Source organism: Ictidomys tridecemlineatus, unplaced genomic scaffold (genome assembly GCF_052094955.1).
Source record: "Ictidomys tridecemlineatus isolate mIctTri1 unplaced genomic scaffold, mIctTri1.hap1 Scaffold_61, whole genome shotgun sequence".
Classification (NCBI taxonomy): Eukaryota; Metazoa; Chordata; class Mammalia; order Rodentia; family Sciuridae; genus Ictidomys; species Ictidomys tridecemlineatus.
The window spans coordinates 39,618-57,671 of record NW_027524175.1 but is presented as its reverse complement, the minus strand read 5'-3'; the positions used below and the strand labels follow the sequence as shown (position 1 = coordinate 57,671).

The following is an 18,054-nucleotide window of genomic DNA, read 5'->3' as shown; positions in this document are numbered from 1 at the left end:
CAGTCAGAATATTCTGGAAGATGTCCTTCAAAATCTATGTTCCTAATGGCCCTTCTCCCTTAAAAAAAAAGTTCTAATGTGCACTTGATTAAAGTTCTGTTAAACTTTTAAACAGCTCCTAATGGTACTTGGCAGACTCCTTAAAACAAGTACAGCAGACTTTTTGCAATCTTTCTACACTAAGGAATTCCAGGGCCAGCCATCAGAGTGCATCCAAAAACCCCAATGGGAATGAAAATGAAACACTACACATAAATTTGTGGCAACAAGAGCAGTGCTTAGAGGGACATGTACAGAAGTCACTAGGATGAAAGGAGAGAGCAAAGGACATAGAGCAGGAGCATGCAGACAGGAAGAAAGGCAGGAAAAACTGCTACCCAGAAGCTGAGTGAAGAGCATCCCAAGGAGGAAGCCATCTGCTGTGTCAAGGGATCTGAGAGGTTAACGAAACGTGAACTGACAATGCCTGGGCATCACAGAGAACACAGAGAACTGGGCGTAGTGACCGAGAGGGCTCAAGACAAAAGGAAATCCAATCCTAAAGAAGGGTCAGATGAATCGCCATTATGACCCATTCTGTAAAGCTGCCAGTTTTCCTCTCCACAACTGTCACTATCATGAAAGAAAGAAAAGCTCCCTGCCCTCCAAAAAATCTTAGAAACATTTCTAGATTGCAGAAAAGTAGAGTCCAGGCAAATGCAATGGATCCTGCATTAAGAGAGAAAAAGGAAAGCAGCTTAAGGAATATTACGGGACATGTGAAGAAATCTTCAGTATGAATAACACGAGATATCATTAATATACAGAAAATGAGAAGAAGCAGAGTAGACACATAAATGCAGCAGTTCTGTTGAAGACTCTGGCTATGATTTTGGTTACAGAACTACTAATGAAAAATAATGGGGGGAAACAGGACACTGGCTCACCATCAAACAAATACGGGTGATCCACGCACTTTCGAAGCTGGGATAAGATATTCTGAAGTTTAATTTTCCTTGCCATCTCATTTTCAAATGCATCTGAAATTTTGAAGATAGAGAGGAAAAGGGACTAACAAATCAAAACACAAACAAAACACAAACATAACCTTTCTCATTTCATAGTATTTCCCTCAAGTTTATACTACCCTCCCAAATGGCAATCAATTGCACTGAGAATTAAAATCATATCCATATGGGATTTTCTTACTCCTCACTTTGTTTTGAGAAGGAAGTCTACAAGGTGAACTTAGCAGTGCTTTGTTAAAACAATTGTAAACTTCTAAAATTTCTTCTTTAACTGCTATTGTGGTTTTAAGATGGGAGAAAAAAAAGCAAATAGAGGATAAAAATCATGAGTAGACACTTAAAAGTGTTTGCTATATTGCAGGCATAAGAAAAACCATGCAAGAGGAAAAAGAGAAATTCCATCATGCAACAACCAAGTCTGAGCTACACTTAACACTGCTATTGTTCCACATCAGGTGATTGGCATATCATTCAGAATACAAAATTCTACCTTATATTCTTGCTACACAAAGTGAGTGTAATCATAAATATTTCCCTGCACAAAAATCACATCCCCATTTAGTTTCTTAATGGACCAAGTGTCCTCTGAATACCTAGGTCTTTCATCAAAATAGCCTTGTAGTATTTTTTCTGCAATGCTGACATGCCATGGTATATCACTACTTCTGTCTTTTGGGGAAGTTCTTTAGCTACCACTGCTTTCACTCTCCTCAGCAGAAACGGCTGCAAGAGGTTGTGAAGTTCACTTGCTGTGGAAGGAAACAACATAAAAGAGTGTGGTACAAAAATACAGCAGAGGCGCCGAACTACTAGAGAACATGGAGCAACTCACTTTCCTCATTTTCATGCTAATTCTGCGTTCTAAGTCTGTACAGTAAGTTTTCAGTTACAGATGCTCCTGGACTTACAAAGGGATTACATTCCTATAAACCCATCACAAACTGAAAATATCTTAGATGTAAAAAGTGCCTTGAACGGACCTAACATACCAAACACCACAGCTCAGCCCACCCTACCTCAAATGTGCTCAGCACTTACATTAGTCCACTCAGCAAAATAATCTAACCCAAGCCTCTTCTATGAAAAACTGTGAATACTTCATGTAATGTGCTGAATGCCTGTGACTAAACAACTGACAACACAGAGCACTGTGTGGTATCAGTTACTTACCCTCAGGGTCGCTGAGTCATTGGGGAGTGGTGCCTCGCTGCTGCCACCCCGCCTCACAGGACATTACCTTACAACCTATCCCAAGTCTGGGAAAAGACTGAAACTCATGCCTTCTTATGGCTGAAGAGCATCCCATCCTGTATCTACACCACATTTCCTTTTTATCTGCTAATGGACGCCTAGGTGAGCTCCACACTCTGGGTACTGTTAAGAGTGCTGCAATGAACACAGGAGCACAGACATCTCTTGACATGTCGATCCCCTTCTTCGACTATATGCCCAGTATGGGATTGCTGAATTGTACAGCAGTTCTATTTAGTTTTCTGAGGAAATGCCATCCTGGTTTTTACGATGGCCATACCATCTCCATTCCCACCCGGGTGTCTCAGAGTTCCACTTCCACCACAGCCTTGCCAGCGTTTGGTGTCTGTAATAACCATTCTAAGGGGGGGGGAGGTTTCCCATTATGTTCCTGATTTGCATTTCCCTGATGATTATATTGAACATTCTAATATAACTAACAATAATGCATTTTATATCTTAAACCAGTTAGAATCTAGAATTTTGAATATATTCAACATAAAGAAATGATAAAGGTTTTGCTATATGATATGCTAATGACCTAAGTGATCACTATGCAAAACATCAACAGGTATAAATATGTACCTCAAACATAGGTACAAATAGGTACACCAATAAAAATTTGAAATTCAAAGTACAGTTTCTATTGAATGTTGCTGCTTTTGTAAAGTGGTAAAGTCAAAAAATTATAAGCTGAACCACCATAATTAGAGGACCAATCATTTCTCCCTATCCTGGTTTCTTCCTATTCCTTCTGGACTTGTTACTGGCTTTTAATACCCAAACTACAACACTCAAAGAACTGGATTCTTCTTAGGAATAATCTCATTTTCAAGACACTGTTTTCCAGGGTATTCTTCATTCCATCTCACTGATCAGCATACAGCGTAGAAATGCAGGGTGAGCAATACTGTCTCCATGTTTATGACAGTTAAGTGAGGCTCAGAGAAATCAGACCACTTATCCATGGACACACAAGTGAATGTGAAAATGGCGAGCATTAAAAGTGGATTTTTAAAAACTTCTAATCCCTTGTTCTTTTACAGGCATCTTAGACTTCAAAAGCTACACTAAGTTGGAAGTATACATCATGTAGGAAAACCAGAAACAGAAAACAAAAATACAAGCAACCTGTTAAATGTGAAATTCAGATAAACAATTCATAGCTCTTCAGTACCAGTGTGTCCCTTGTCATTTGTAATTAGATGTCCCATATCTGACAACTCTAAACATGGGAGTAATCAATCAGAGCAGGTTTGCTAGTCATCTTTACCCTGTGGTTTGGGAATTTTTGCTCTAAGAACCCTCTGCAACTCTTATTTAACCAGCACACACATAATCATTGGGAGGCCCCCTGCCATCTGTTTTGGACAATCATCCTAGGGTATTCAGATATTATGGGAATGTTCCACAAGGCAGAGTGGCAAAGGTATAAGAAAAAGCTACGGTTATACGAATGAAGGCTTCCCTTTTCCCTTCCACATCCCAATCATCTCGAACTTCTGGTTAAAAGAAAACAGCAGTGTTGTAGAATTCTTAACAGTAGTCTGGGTCTATAGCATGCACTTACTTTTCTCCACTGGCAAGTGGCATGGAAAGTTAACAAAGTCTATAATTTTTATAAATTACAAGTTGAAGCAGCATGGTAACATGAACTTGAGGCATGAGGATGGTAAGCTGAAGGCCAGCCTATGAAACTGAGCAAGACCCTGTCTCCATTTTTTTACAGAAGGACTGGGAATGTATCCCTGTGGTAGAGCACCCCTGGGTTCAATCTCCATACCACAAAGAGAAAAAAAATGAAAAAAAATTAGAAGTTGGTTTTTAAAAAAGCACACATATCAGTGGGTACTTTCTACTTTTTCCAAAAGTGAACCAATAAGCCCCACTGCAGAATCATGTAACAAACAAGTAAGAGCCATGGATAGCAAACAAGTGGATACCACATGAGGGACCATCATCTGCCTTATATCTGTGGTGGTTTTTCTCCCTGGAAGGCATTCTCCAGTTATTGATTCTCTTCCTTTTCAATCTACAACTCTTATGCATTAGGGAAGTTTCTGTGTCAAGATCTCTTGGGGATAATTTGCTAAATGGGAATTAACCTGATTTGGACTCTTTTTCAATATCCCAGTAACGTTCAACAAAATCCTCCATCTGTTCCTTGGAAAACAGGTCAGGTTCCACAAAACTGAGGAGAGAGTAGAGCTCTTGGAGGCTGTTCTGGATAGGAGTTCCAGTCAACAGGAGACTGAAGACCACCGAGAACTAGAATATGTAAATTAACACAATTAAAAATCTCTACCACTGGTAAGCAAAACCAAGTGACCCATCACAACATTTATTTGAACACAGAGGGACATGATATAACACAATGAACCAAGGCAAATGAAATCAGAAGGCTCAGGTTCAAGTTGTACACTCTATTTAATTGAGAAATAATACCTCTCCAGTTTCGACCATAAGGAGGGGATAATAATCTGTAAGAAGACACTCTTGTAAGCATGTAAGTGACATCGAGTTGTAAACTCTTGAGTATTACATGAGTATTCACTAGGGTTACTAAATGCAATCTATGTGAGGAGTCAAACTATGTTATGACCTACATGGGGGAATTAATGGGAGTATCTGAGTAAACACATTCATTCAAAGAGTTTAAGAAGCCAAAGTTATTTATAGCATCAGGCCTCTCTGCTACAAGCAAACAGCAAGATTTACACTGACACAATGTCTGTTCATAAACTTTGCAATATATCAGAGTCAAGATATCAAGATTTCTAGATGTTTCTGGATAGTAAGCCATGGACAGTCCAATATAAAAAGGGATTTTGTAAATTTTTGAGAAACAGGGCTGGGAATGTGGGTCACCAGCAGAACGCTTGCCTAGCATGCATGAAGCCCTGGGTCAAACCCCAGCATTTCCAAGAGAAAAAGGAAAAACATTGAGAAACAGACAGGAACACGGAGGATAAGAGACTAATGAAGGAAGAAAAACAGTAACAACAGATATCAGGCCAAGCAAGGTCAACCTCTGAGCTGACATTAACAAGAACTTACACCAGCAGAATTAAGTAATGTGGAAAAGTCACATCCTATGCATGTGTATTATTTTAAATATAGAGTACAAACTCTTGGGAAGGACATGTAATCAAGGGTCCCTAAAAAAAGGCAAAGAGGACAGCAGAGATAGAGGATGCCCTACCAGGCAGGAAATAACAATATTTGAAACTAATAAAAATGATGATATCTTCAGTAAAAACTCTAAACACTGCAACTTTTAGGCCAATAAATATTAAAATACATAATCCAGGTCTAAGATTTTCTTCTAAATGACCTCTAAATTTAAGTGATTTATTATAGGATGAGGACCAAATTTTGATTATCTCAGAAATTAACAAGTGTGGTCTCATGAATGAGCAAATTTTCAAGTCAACAAGGTACTTCACATTTCATTGGCTTCTCAGAAACAAGGGCAGCTCCAGGCCACAATGATCTTTCTCATCTACTTTGCTGAATGATACAAGAGATCAAGAGAAGGGAATGCAATCAAGTGTATCATACTAAAAATACAACAGACGAGAGACTGAAGGCAATATGTTGTAAGAAATTGGTCTCTTCATGACTCCACGTGAAAGGTAAGTTTCTAAATAGGTAAATTGGGGGAGGCATAAGGTATATCCAATGCATCTACAACTGCAGACAGGAGTATAAGATCTTTATTTGTAAAAAAAAAAAAAAAGAGAGAGAGAAAAATTAAAAGCACTCAAAAGAGAGTTGAAACATCTCCAAAAATACAATGCATTTTATTGGGGTAGGGTCTGACTCATTTGATAACTAGATTTTAGTAAATGTTATCTTCTATATAAAAGAGAAAGGAATAGTAATTAGCCATATTAAATACTACTTTTGTCACTGCCCTCCAAAATAGGTTTATTTAGCTCTGCAGAAGTCTTAATACAGAAGTTTTAATTTATGAGATGGACATCATTATCCGAAGTACATGTATGAAGACACGAATGGTGTGACTCTACTTGTGTACAACCAGAGATATAAACAATTGTGCTCTATATGGGTAATGTGAATTGTAATGCATTCTGCTATCATATATTACAAATTAGAATAATAATAATAAAGTTTCAATTTAGTTGGCTCTGTATAGACTAAACTAAGTGGTTTTAAAGGGGAGTTAGAGGGGAGAAGGAACGGTGAACAGATGGGTATAGGATTTCTGAGCCAGGAAACTGCTCTGCATGATACTATAGGGTGGAAACATGCCATCACCTGTTTGTTCAAACTCACAGGACATGCAACAGCGAGTGAATCCAGCATTACGGACTCTGGTGACACTGTGGTGCCAATGTAGTTTCATTAGTTTTAACATCTCTCTTCAGGGAGAGGCTGAGATGGGGGAAGCTAGGCTTGTAAAGGGGCAGGGGATATATGGGAACTCTCTACCTTCTATTCAATTTTGTTGTAATCCTAACTTGCTCTAAAAAATAAAGTCTATTAAAAAAGGAAGGGGTGTGTGTAAAAACTAAGACTATCCTTTGAGTTTACCTCTGAGAGTGTCTTATGCAGCAGAGAGCTTTGGCTTTTCAATCTGTGGGCTTCATCCACAACAAGAACACTCTAGGAGAAGCTGTGAGAGAAAATCCAAACTTTCAGCTTCATGTAGCTCAAATATATTTCACAATCACATCTTACTATACAATTATGACTTGTTAGAAAAACTAACAGCCCACTCTGATAGAAGCATACCTGGCATCATGACCTTCCTATCTGGAAAGGTTACCATGTGCTTTGTTTTCCCCTCATACGAGAGAGCTCTATGCAGAAAGTAAGGAGCCAGAGACAGAAATGGAAGGATACATTTATCATATTGTACTCTGTAACAGACATTGTGCTTGTGGCTTTGTGTGTAATTTAATCCAAGGAATAAGACAAGTAACCATAATCGTGCCAACAAGGACACTAAAACTCTGAAAGGCTAGGTAACTAGGTAAAGATCATAAGAGCAGAGCAGAGATTCAAACCCATAAGAAAAATCAGGAGACAGTGATGTCACAGCAGCTAAAGGAGTAGGACTTTAAAATGGGAGAGTGGTGAACAGGATCACGGAGATGTCCAGGATGATGCAGCCACTGGACTTGTTAACGTGGAGGTCACTGGGGGCTGCTGCCACAGCAAGTTTATGGTATGGTATGTCACGAGAGCAATTTCTCAAGAAGTTTCAGTACTAGAATCATATTTTTAACAGATGCTACTGGTGGAAAGCTGTTTAAAAAATCCAAAATATGGAAAAAGATTGGATGATATTCTAGATGCATTAACTTAAAATAACAAAAAATGAAAATAAACTATCTAATAATAGGTGATAAAATGATAAATGGTAGCTGCAAAATACAATAATGAAAAAGGTATAAATATTGAATATCCTTTTAAAAATGTGAAAATCATGCAAAAGATAATAAAGTGGGCGTTATAAGACTTTTAAGTTTTTAATTTTATTGGTAAACATTATGGAATCCCACTGCATTATTTTTGCACTTGTAAAACTAAGTGTGTCAAACAAAAAAGTGGGTAAGGAAGGACAATACCTGAAAAATTAAAACAAACGTCTGTGTAAAGGCTGGCCTATAAAAAGGAAGCCTTCCTTCCAATACCACGACAGACACTACAGACAAACAGGAAGATAATCAGAAATGATGTTGAAAACTTGTACTCCAATAAAATAGAAAACCTCAAAGGCATTGACAAATTTCTAGAGTCATATGATTTGCCTAAATTCAATCAGGATGAAATACACAATTTAAACAGATCAATTTCAAATGACGATGGGCTGGGGATGCAGCTCAAGTGGTAGCGCGCTCGCCTGGCTTGCATGCGGCCTGGGTTCGATCCTCAGCACCACATACAAAGATGTTGTGTCCGCCGAGAACTAAAAAATAAATATTAAAATTCTCTTTCTTTCTTTCTCTCTTAAAAAAAAATTCAAATGACGGAATAGAAGATACTATCAGAAGTCTACCAACCAAGAAAAGCCAAGGACTGGATGGATAAACAGCCGAGTTCTACAAGACCTTTAAAGAAGAACTAATACCAATACTCTTAATTAATTTCAGGAAATAGAAAAAGAGGGAGCACTTCCAAACTCATTTTATGAGGCCAATATCACCCTGATTCCAAAACCAGGCAAAGACATATCAAAAAAAGAAAACTTCAGACCAGTATCTCTAATGAACAAGATACAAAAATTCTCATAAAGTTCTGGCAAATGGAATAGAAAAACATCAAAAAGATTGTGCACCATGATCAAGTGGGATTCATCCCAGGGATGCAAGGTTGGTTCAACAGAAATCAATAAATGTAAGTCATCACATCAATAGAATTAAAGATAAGAATCATGTAATCATCTCAATAGATGCAGAAAAAGCATATGACAAAATACAGCACTCCTTCATGTTCAAAACACTAGAAAAACTAAAGATAACAGGAACATATCTCAACATCATAAAGACTCTCTACGCTAAGCCCCAGGCCAACATCATTCTAAATGAAGAAAAATTGAAGGCATTCCCTCTAAAAACTGGAACAAGACAGGGATGCCCTCTTTTACCACTTCTACTTAACACAGTACATGAAACACTGGCCACAACAATTAGACGAAAGAAATCAAAGGGATACATATAGGAAAAGAACTCAAATTGGCATTATTTGATGATGATACGATTCTACACCTAGAAGACCCTAAAAGTTCCACCAGATAACTTCTAGAACTAGTAAATAAATGAATGTAGCAGGATATAAAATCAACATCATAAGTCAAAAGCATTTCTGTATATCAGTGTCAAAGCCTCTGGAAAGAAATGAGAAAAACTATCTCGTTCACAATAACCTCAAAACAACAACAATAAAAATAAAACAAAAACAAAACCAAAAACAAAACAAAAACCCCAGAACACACACAAAAAACTTGGGAATCCACTTAAGGAAAGAGGTAAAAGATCTGTATAAAGAAAATTATAGAACCCTAAAGAAAGAAATCAAAGAAGGCCTTAGAAGATGGAAAGATCTACCTCGCTCTAGGTTAGGCAGAATTAATGTTTTATCAAAATGACCATACCACCAAAAGCAGTTTACAGATTTAATGCAATTCCAATCAAAATCCCAATGGCATTCCTCATAAAAACTGAAAAAGCAATCATGAAATTCATCTGCTAAGATAAGAGACCCAGAATAGCTAAAGCAATCCTTAGCAGGAAGAGTGAAGCAGGGGGCATCACTATACCAGACCTTAAACCATACTACAGAGCAATAGTAACAAAAACAGCATGGTATTGGCACCAAAACAGACTGGTAGACCAATGGTACAGAATAGAGGGCACAGAGACTAACCCACAAAATTGCAATTATCTTATATTAGACAAAGGTACCAAAAACACACACTGGAGAAAAGATAAACTCTTCAACAAATGGTGCTGGTAAAACTGAAAATCCACGTGCAAAATGAAATTAAACCCCTATCTCTCACCATGCACAAAACTCGAGTCAAAATGGATCAAGGACCTGGGAATAAAACCAGAGACCCTGCATCTAATAGAAGAAAAAGTAGGCCCTGATCTCCATCATGTGGGATTATCCCCCAACTTCCTTAATAAGACTCCTTTGGTGCCAGAATTAAAATCAAGAATCAATAAATGGGACAGATTCAAACTAAAAAGTTTCTTCTCAGCAAAAGAAACAATTTGTGAGAGTGTACATCTTGGGAGCAAATCTTTACCCCTCATATATCAGACAGAGCACTCATCTTTAGGGTATATAAAGAACTCAAAAAGCTAAACACTAAAATAAATAAATAAATAGATAGATAGATAGATAGATAGATAGATAAATAAATAAATAACCAACCAACCAACCAACCCACCCTATCAATAAATGGGCCAAGGACCTGAACAGACACTTCTCAGAAGATGATATACAATCAGTCAACAAATATATGAAAAAAAAATGTTCATCAACACTAGCAATTAGAGACATAAAAATCAAAAGTACTCTTAAGATTTCATCTCACTCCAATCAGAATGGCAGCTATTATGGACACAAACAACAATAAGTGTTGGCGAGGATGTGGGAGAAAATACACTGCTGGTGGGACTGCAATTGGTGTAGCCAATATGGAAAGCAGTATGGAGATTCCTTGGAAAGCTGGGAATGGAACTACCATCTGACCCAGCTATCCCACACCTCGGTCTATACTCAAAGGACTTAAAAACAGCATACTACAGGAACACAGCCACATCAATGTTTATAGCAGCACAATTCACAATAGCTAAACTGTGGAGCCAACCTAGATGCCCTTCAGTAGATGAATGGATTGAAAACTGTGGCAAACATACACAATGAAATATTACTCAGCAATAAAAGAATAAAATCATGGCATTTGCAGGTAAATGGATGGAGTTGGAGAATAATGCTAAGTGAAGTTAACCAATCCCAAAAATCCAAATGCTGAATGTTTTCTTTGATATAAGGAGGCTGATTCTTAGTGGGGTAGGGAGGGAGAGCATTGGAGGAACAGACAAACTCTAGATAGGGCAGAGGGGTGGGAGGGGAAGGGAGGGGGCATGGGTTTAGAAGTGATGATAGAATGTGATGGACACTATTATCCTAAGTACATGTATGAAGACATGAATGGTGTGAATATACTGTGTATAAAACCAGAGATATGAAAACAACGTGCTCTATATATGTGATATGTATTGCAATGCATTCTGCTGTCATACATAAATAAAAAAACTAATACAAAGAAAGATAATTAACCCATAATGAATGTGTTGGTCAGCTTTCTGCTACTGTGACAAGTAGCTGAGATAATGAGTTTATAAAGTAAAAAGTTTTACTCTGGCTCACAATTTTGGAGGGTCAGTCCACCATCAGCTGAACCCCTTGCTGTTAAGCACACCATGGCAGAAGGGCATGGCAGGGCAAGCCAGCTATCTCAAGGCTGGGACAGAGAGAGCAAAGAAGAGGCTGGATCCCTGCTACCCATTACAAGGACACATCCTCAATGAATGACCAGAAGACATCCCATGAGGGCTCACCTTTCAAAGGTTCCACACACTCTCACCAGTTTCATGCTGGGGACCAAGACTTTAACATATGAGCCTTTGCGAGATATATAGGATCCAAACTATAGCAGTAAATCTCAATAAGTACTAGCTGTTAATAATATCATCTTCTTCCTCACTTTTACTCAACTCTTTTTTAAGCATCTCCCATTTTTCCCTCTTATTTAAACCATTTAATAAATATGTTTACACAGTTCTTGTGTCCCACAAGCACTGTAAGAGGAATTTTGGAGGGAAGGAATTAAATGTGGGAAATCTGATCACAGAGGCTCACAGTATAGGCGGTGGGCAGGTTAATAAATACACTGGCACTCTACCTACTGGTGAGCACATGCCACCCTTTTGCCTTTGTTTCTGTTTGTCCGCATCTGCTACAAGACTACACACCCCTGAAAGTCAAGGTCAATGTCTTAATCTTCTCTATCCCTATGGCCTCATCTGGACCATGATTCAATAAATATTTGCAGAAAAACAACAACAAAAAAAAGGAAGCCTTCCTCCTCAGAGGAAGAAAAAATGAGAAAATTGAGAGGAAGAGAGCCAGAGATAGACACTCAGCTAATGAGAGTGGAGTAGGAGAAGACTGAACTGGGGATCCAAAGAGAGGGCAGGAAGTCCAAGGAGAGCACTGGGCAGAATAAGCAGGGGATATATTTAGGATTATAAGGAGACAGGGTCCCCATGAGGTTGGATAGTAGTTATGACATAGGTGGTGAGCATTCATAGTATAGTTCCACTCAAAACAGACTAGGTTTTATTCCTTTGGAAGGACTAGACACAGATATGTATATACACAAACATCTAAAAATGCTTATTTAACGCAAAAGGCTAAGTGAAGTGGATTTTGGTTCAATGAGTGAAAGTGGATTGAATCACTCATCAAAGGAAATTAAAGATTGTTTCCCGGAAACGAAAGTAGAGGGAATTCCAACACAAGAATGGAGAGTCCAACAAGGGAACTCCTGATCTTCTCGATCCAAGATTTTACAAGTCTACTGTCTGTTGTCCAAAAGATTTCAATATTTCATGGCGATAACATACAACTTTAAATGGCCTTCATAAACCTCTTGAGTGCAGATTTTATCACATTGCCTATTTTCAGAATGTAAAATATAGCAATGGAGAAATATAACATTAACAAACATACTAAAAGAAACAACTATGTTGTTGGGATTCTTGATATGAGTCAATATTATAAATGTCTCTTTATTACTAAGGCTCTTAAATCCACCCAGAAATGCATTCAGAACAGACTGAAATGTAAAAATGTGTTTCTACTGAATAAGGTGACATTTCAATGCTTCTACCTACTTAGAGACACTCTCTTAAAAACACGGTCCAGGCCCTGGGGCTGTGGCTCATCAGTAGAGCACTTGCCTAGCATGTTCGAGGCCCTCGTTTTGATCCTCAGCACTACATAAAACTAAATAAATAAAATAAAGGTATTGTGTCCAACTACAACTAAAAAAATAAACATTAAAAAAAAGAGGCCCAAAGCACCAAGTGCTGGGTTTGAATGTCTGCTCTGCCTTACTTGGATTCTTAATCTCTTAATTTCCTCATTTGTAAAATGAATAATAATCTCTGCCTACTAGGATTTTCATGAAACCAAAATGGGACAATTTACATAAAGTACCCAAGAACATTTATGTCCCAATCTTATTACCTTCTGAGACCTGCCAGATAGTACCATGTTTCATGGATATCTTTGTACTCCTCATCCCTCTATTGTACAGACCATGGGGCAGCTCTATAATTTACTTTCCTGGTTATTACCAGTAACTCTCCCTTTCCATGGAGAGACTTCAAAACAAGACAAGTTGGATATTAAGTAGCCAAGAAGAGCTGGGGGAAGGACTGAGTGGAAGAGCAGTTGGGAGGCTCTCAGCTCAATGCCCAGAACCATAAAATGAAATGACATGAAATAACGTGACACGACATAAAATGAAATAAAGTAAAAAGAAAGAAAAAGAGGGAACACATCATATGCTCATTTAAATGTAAATTAAGTAAAACAAAATACCGGAGGGAATCATAAAATCTTGGGCCCAGTCATCAAAGTAAGAGTAAAACAGAAACTCATTCACAACAATCTGGATGAGGAAAAAATATTTAAAATATTGATAAGGCCCTTTGAGAACAAAACCTTCTGAGTATGAAAGATGCACACAGGGTACAACGGGGCACACCTACAATGACAACTACTTGGGATGCTGGAGGATTGCAAATTTGAGTCCCGTCCCAACGACTTAGTGAGACTATCTCAAAATAAACAATGAAAAGGGCTGGGCATGCAGCTCAGTGGTAAATGCCCCTGAGTTCAATCCCCAGTAACAAGACATAGTTAAATGGACAAATTACAAGTATACTTCAAGCTTCTTTTCCAAATAGTCAGTTCTACAGCACTGACTGCTGCTTGGTAATTGCCAGGAAAAGGCTCCTATACTACAGTGAAATCTCAAGCAGCAGTCCTGAGAACGTGTCTGTGCAAGTTACAGTGTAAAGAATCCAGTTTCCAGGCTGGATGCAGTGGCCCACCTGTAATCCTGGAGACTCTGGGAGCTGACGCATGAGGATTACAAATTCAAGGCCTTCCTTGGCAACTCAGAAAGACCCTGTCTCAAAATTTAAAAATTTAATAAATAAAAAGGACTGGAGATGTTGCTCAGTGGTAGAGTACTCCTGGGTTCAATCCCCAGTACCAAAATAAAACCAAAAAATGATAAAAATCTGCTAGTAATAAAAATCTCTAGTAATCTGCTAAACATCAACCATGTAGATTTAATCTCAGTTGTCACAACAGTCATCCAAAGTACAAAAGGTAACTACCCCCAGTTTACAGATGAGGACACTGAAGTTGATGGAAATTAAGAAACCATCCCAATAACACAGAACTAATGAGTAGAGGTTAGATCATAGAATTCCCACCATGCCTGCCTATACATCCACAGGACCCAAAGACAGACCAGACATATCAGGAAAGAGGCCAAGTATCAAAAAAATGTAAGAAAAGACAAGACTTCCACACATTCAGCACAGTTTCTGACAAGGTACAGTATACTCACGATTTTAGAAACGGTGCATCTTTCAAGCAAATCTGAAAAATTAAGGAAGACACATTAAAAAGACTGGTATTGCTGGGCATGGTGGCCCACACCTGAATCCCAGCAGCTTCTGTAGACTCAGGCAGGAAGGTGGCAGGCTCAAAGCCAGCCTTAGCAACTTACTGAGACTTTGTCTTCAAAAACAAAAAGGGCTGAGGATTGGCTCAGTGGTTAAGTACCCTTAGGTTCATTCCTTGGTACCAAAATAAAAAAAAAAGAATTAAAAAAATAAAGACTGGTATTGATAAATTCTGATTATTTCTTGTTAACTCTTAAACCACAGGATCTAAGCCTTTAACTTGTTTACTAAGTTAAAAACTAAGCACAATTTCTAAGTAGCACTATCACACAAACAGATACAAGTTATGGTTAAGTAGAGACTTCAAAACAAGACAAGTTGGATATTAAGTAGCCAAGAAGAGCTGGGGGGAGGACTTACTTAGATAAGGATTTAAAACAAGACTGAAACTAGGCATACTGCATTCCTATCCCCCGGTTATCAGACATGATGCCTCTGTACATGAAACCCTCTGCCCTGCTACCTGACTCCTCCTGTTCATCAACAAAGAGGGCTAAAGTGCCACTTTCTGGGAAGCTTTCCACTTAATCCACCAGTAGAGAGGGAAATATGTCTAGCTACCTTGAAGCACAGTGATCCTGCACTTCGTTTGGTCACAGTCCCTCTTTGACAATGTGATGAAGGTGGATGTCCTCCTAGAAAAATGTGTGCTCTCAAAAAAAAAAAGTCAATATAATTCAGTGGGTTCTACAACTTCTAAGGTCCCAGGTTAGGAGAAACGAATGAATACTTCATCAGTAGTCAGCAGCACATGAAAACGTGACTTCTGTTTTAGGTCTTGCTGAAGATGGGCTCTTTCCTCCTCGTCCCCTGCATATGTTACACAAGAAAGACCTGGAGCAAATCTAAATCCAAGGAAAGAATCAGATGAACCCAAATGCCACAGCCATGAGATGGTGTGTGCATGTCATGGGCGGACTGCAGTGTGCAGACGCCATTCATTAGGTGCTGGTCACAGAACTGTACCTAGAATAATGGTTAAACCCCAGGATAAGGTCTGTGTTAAGCAGGGAGAAGGATCAAGTCTAAGAGGGTCTTGTGCTAACTAAAAATGCAATGATGTTTCTCACTTTAGTTACTTCCTATGTTACTGTGAGAAGGACAGTTTCTCCTTTACATCAGCAAAATTTACTGAGAATAAGTACTAGCCTTTAAATTGTAGAAGGGTAACACCCACTGGATCCTCCCCTATCAGATCTTGTGTCTTGCCTACACTGTTTCAGTTCAACCTTTCTGGAATAAAATCATTGAATATGACAAGATTTTGCTTTATGATCTTCTATTCATCATCTAGAAAAATATCTTAACATAAACAATACAAGTTCAGCTACATCTACTCTGTACCTTTCCATTTCTTCTTTCCAGTTGTCCAAAACAGACAGAGGACTAAGAATCAGAAATGGTCCTTCATCATTTAACCTTCCCGTCAAGTAAATGAGGAGAGCAATCGTCTGAAACAAAGCAGGCAGTTTTGATCACCTTTCCAGGAGACACAACCATAAAGTTCCCACAACCATAGGCAGAGAACACAAACTGTTATACATGACTTGCTTTATAAAGAAATTCCATACAATCTTCCACATATTAGGAAACTAGTACGTTCTTAGAACGACATCAGGTAAGCTCAGTGTCTTTGCTAAGGAAATTGATAGTGTTTAATTACTTCAAGAGTTAACGAGCAATGAGGCTCAATATTTATGTAACTGAACCAAAGGGAAAAACATCAGGAAAGAACAAAAATCAATGAAACCAATACACCTGTTGGAAAACAGCAGGAGTACTTTGAAACTATTAAGCCAGAAGTGCTAAGACCTGACAGCAAACAGTACCCGCACATCACAGCCTTGGCCCTTGGCTCGGCTGCTCTGATGAGAGTGCTTTCCTTCTTCCCCAACTTTCTCCCTCTTTCTATAACCATTTAGAGGGTGCCTTCTACTGGCTCAAGTTTTAAGCTCAAGTTATATGTGAACAAAACAGATACAACCTTTGGTCTTTCATAATGGGTGCATTATAATCATACTGTATAGAGAGATCCATATGCCATAGTTGTACATGCATATATCTACAACACATATTCAAATGCAGAAAACAGACAATAAATCATTCTCACAAGAAGTAGGAGTATGAAATGAAACTTTGCAAAGCCAAATGTGCATACTTCAGGACATGTTTGAGTACACTTATGTCTCTAAAGTTGCTCTCAACAAACAAAAACACGTGAAGAGCTTGCATCCCCAAATACTGTGCTATTTCTGAGGAAAAAATATGCCCTAAGGATCAAATTCAAAATCCTGAGAAAACTATAGGCTCAAAGGTGTTCACATCAAAATTAATTTAAGTAACCCCAAAAAGGGGGAACTCATGATTCCTCATCAATAGGATGTTTAAGCAAATTATAAATTCTCGATGCCAGTTGAATGATTGTGAATATAATAAAATGCAAAACTACAGTGCCAATGTTACATTAATGAATAGAAACCATATAGGCTAGGCGTGCACTGTAACTTCAATGATGTAAAACATACCTTGCTGCTTATGGCTGTGGTTAGAGTGCTGTGATGACAGAGTGGCAGTTCATTTTTTTTGACACAATCATATTAATCTTATAAAGGAAATGATTTTCTCATTTAACTATCCCAGCCCAAATTGTGCCCAGAGCATCCCTCTAATAAGTGGCTTAACTGGATTAAAACCATTCTGTTGAGTGCTCCCTGAAGAAGCAATTTAGAGAAAGTTTGTCTTTTATTACCACAAATCAGAAGTGTCTACCAAATAAATTTAGAGTCACTAGTGAATTTTATCAAACATCTAAAATGGAAATGAGAACAATTTTACATAAACTCTTGCTGAAAATTGAAGAGGAACACTTTTCAATATATTCTATGAGGCCAGCTTTACCCAAATACTAAAACCAGACAAAATTAGTATAAAAAAGGAATATCACAAAACAATATCCTTCATAATATAGATGCAAAATTTCTAAACATTCTTTTACCAAAACAGACTTGGAGTTGGTATATTTTTTAGAGAATTTAAAGTAGAGGTGGAAAGGCAAAGGACAAGTGGAATTTGCTGGCTCTCTGTGAAGTCAGTAGGACAATTTCAATGACTGAGACAAAGGAGATTATAGGGAGGATACCTCTAGGAAACTGATTTTAGTTTCATATTTCTCGTTCAGGAATATACCAGGAACAGATTTGTTTGCCCAAGAGAGAGAAGTGATGAATCTCAGGGGACCTTATATAAGTGGTTGCATTGTTTCTGAATAATGCCAAGATTGATGAGATACATCTGGCCTAAGTAAAGGAGGCTTCAACATATGATCAGACTAGCCTATGTGCACCGCTGCTCCAGCTTAAAGTTTATATATATAGTGAGCATTGGAGGGGACAGTTGAACTTCTAAAAGGATGATGAGACCCTTGCTCATTCTCTCCAGTGACCACTGGTCAAACTTTCCTGGGATTGAAAAGTTTTTATCTTCCT

General features: G+C 38.2%; 1 pseudogene across 1 annotated transcript in view; it reads right to left on the bottom strand.

Annotated features, from left to right (window-relative positions):
• The window catches only part of LOC144374199 (transport and Golgi organization protein 1 homolog), a 130,894-nt pseudogene that overhangs the window by 96,437 nt on the left and 16,403 nt on the right, over window positions 1-18,054 (bottom strand). The window contains exons 10-16 of the transcript XR_013433664.1: window positions 15,914-16,020; window positions 15,300-15,414; window positions 14,452-14,483; window positions 6,816-6,897; window positions 4,364-4,526; window positions 1,601-1,756; window positions 927-1,019 (exon numbers count right to left, since the gene is read on the bottom strand). The product of XR_013433664.1 is annotated as a transport and Golgi organization protein 1 homolog (transcript). The remainder of the gene's footprint in view (window positions 1-926; window positions 1,020-1,600; window positions 1,757-4,363; window positions 4,527-6,815; window positions 6,898-14,451; window positions 14,484-15,299; window positions 15,415-15,913; window positions 16,021-18,054) is intronic.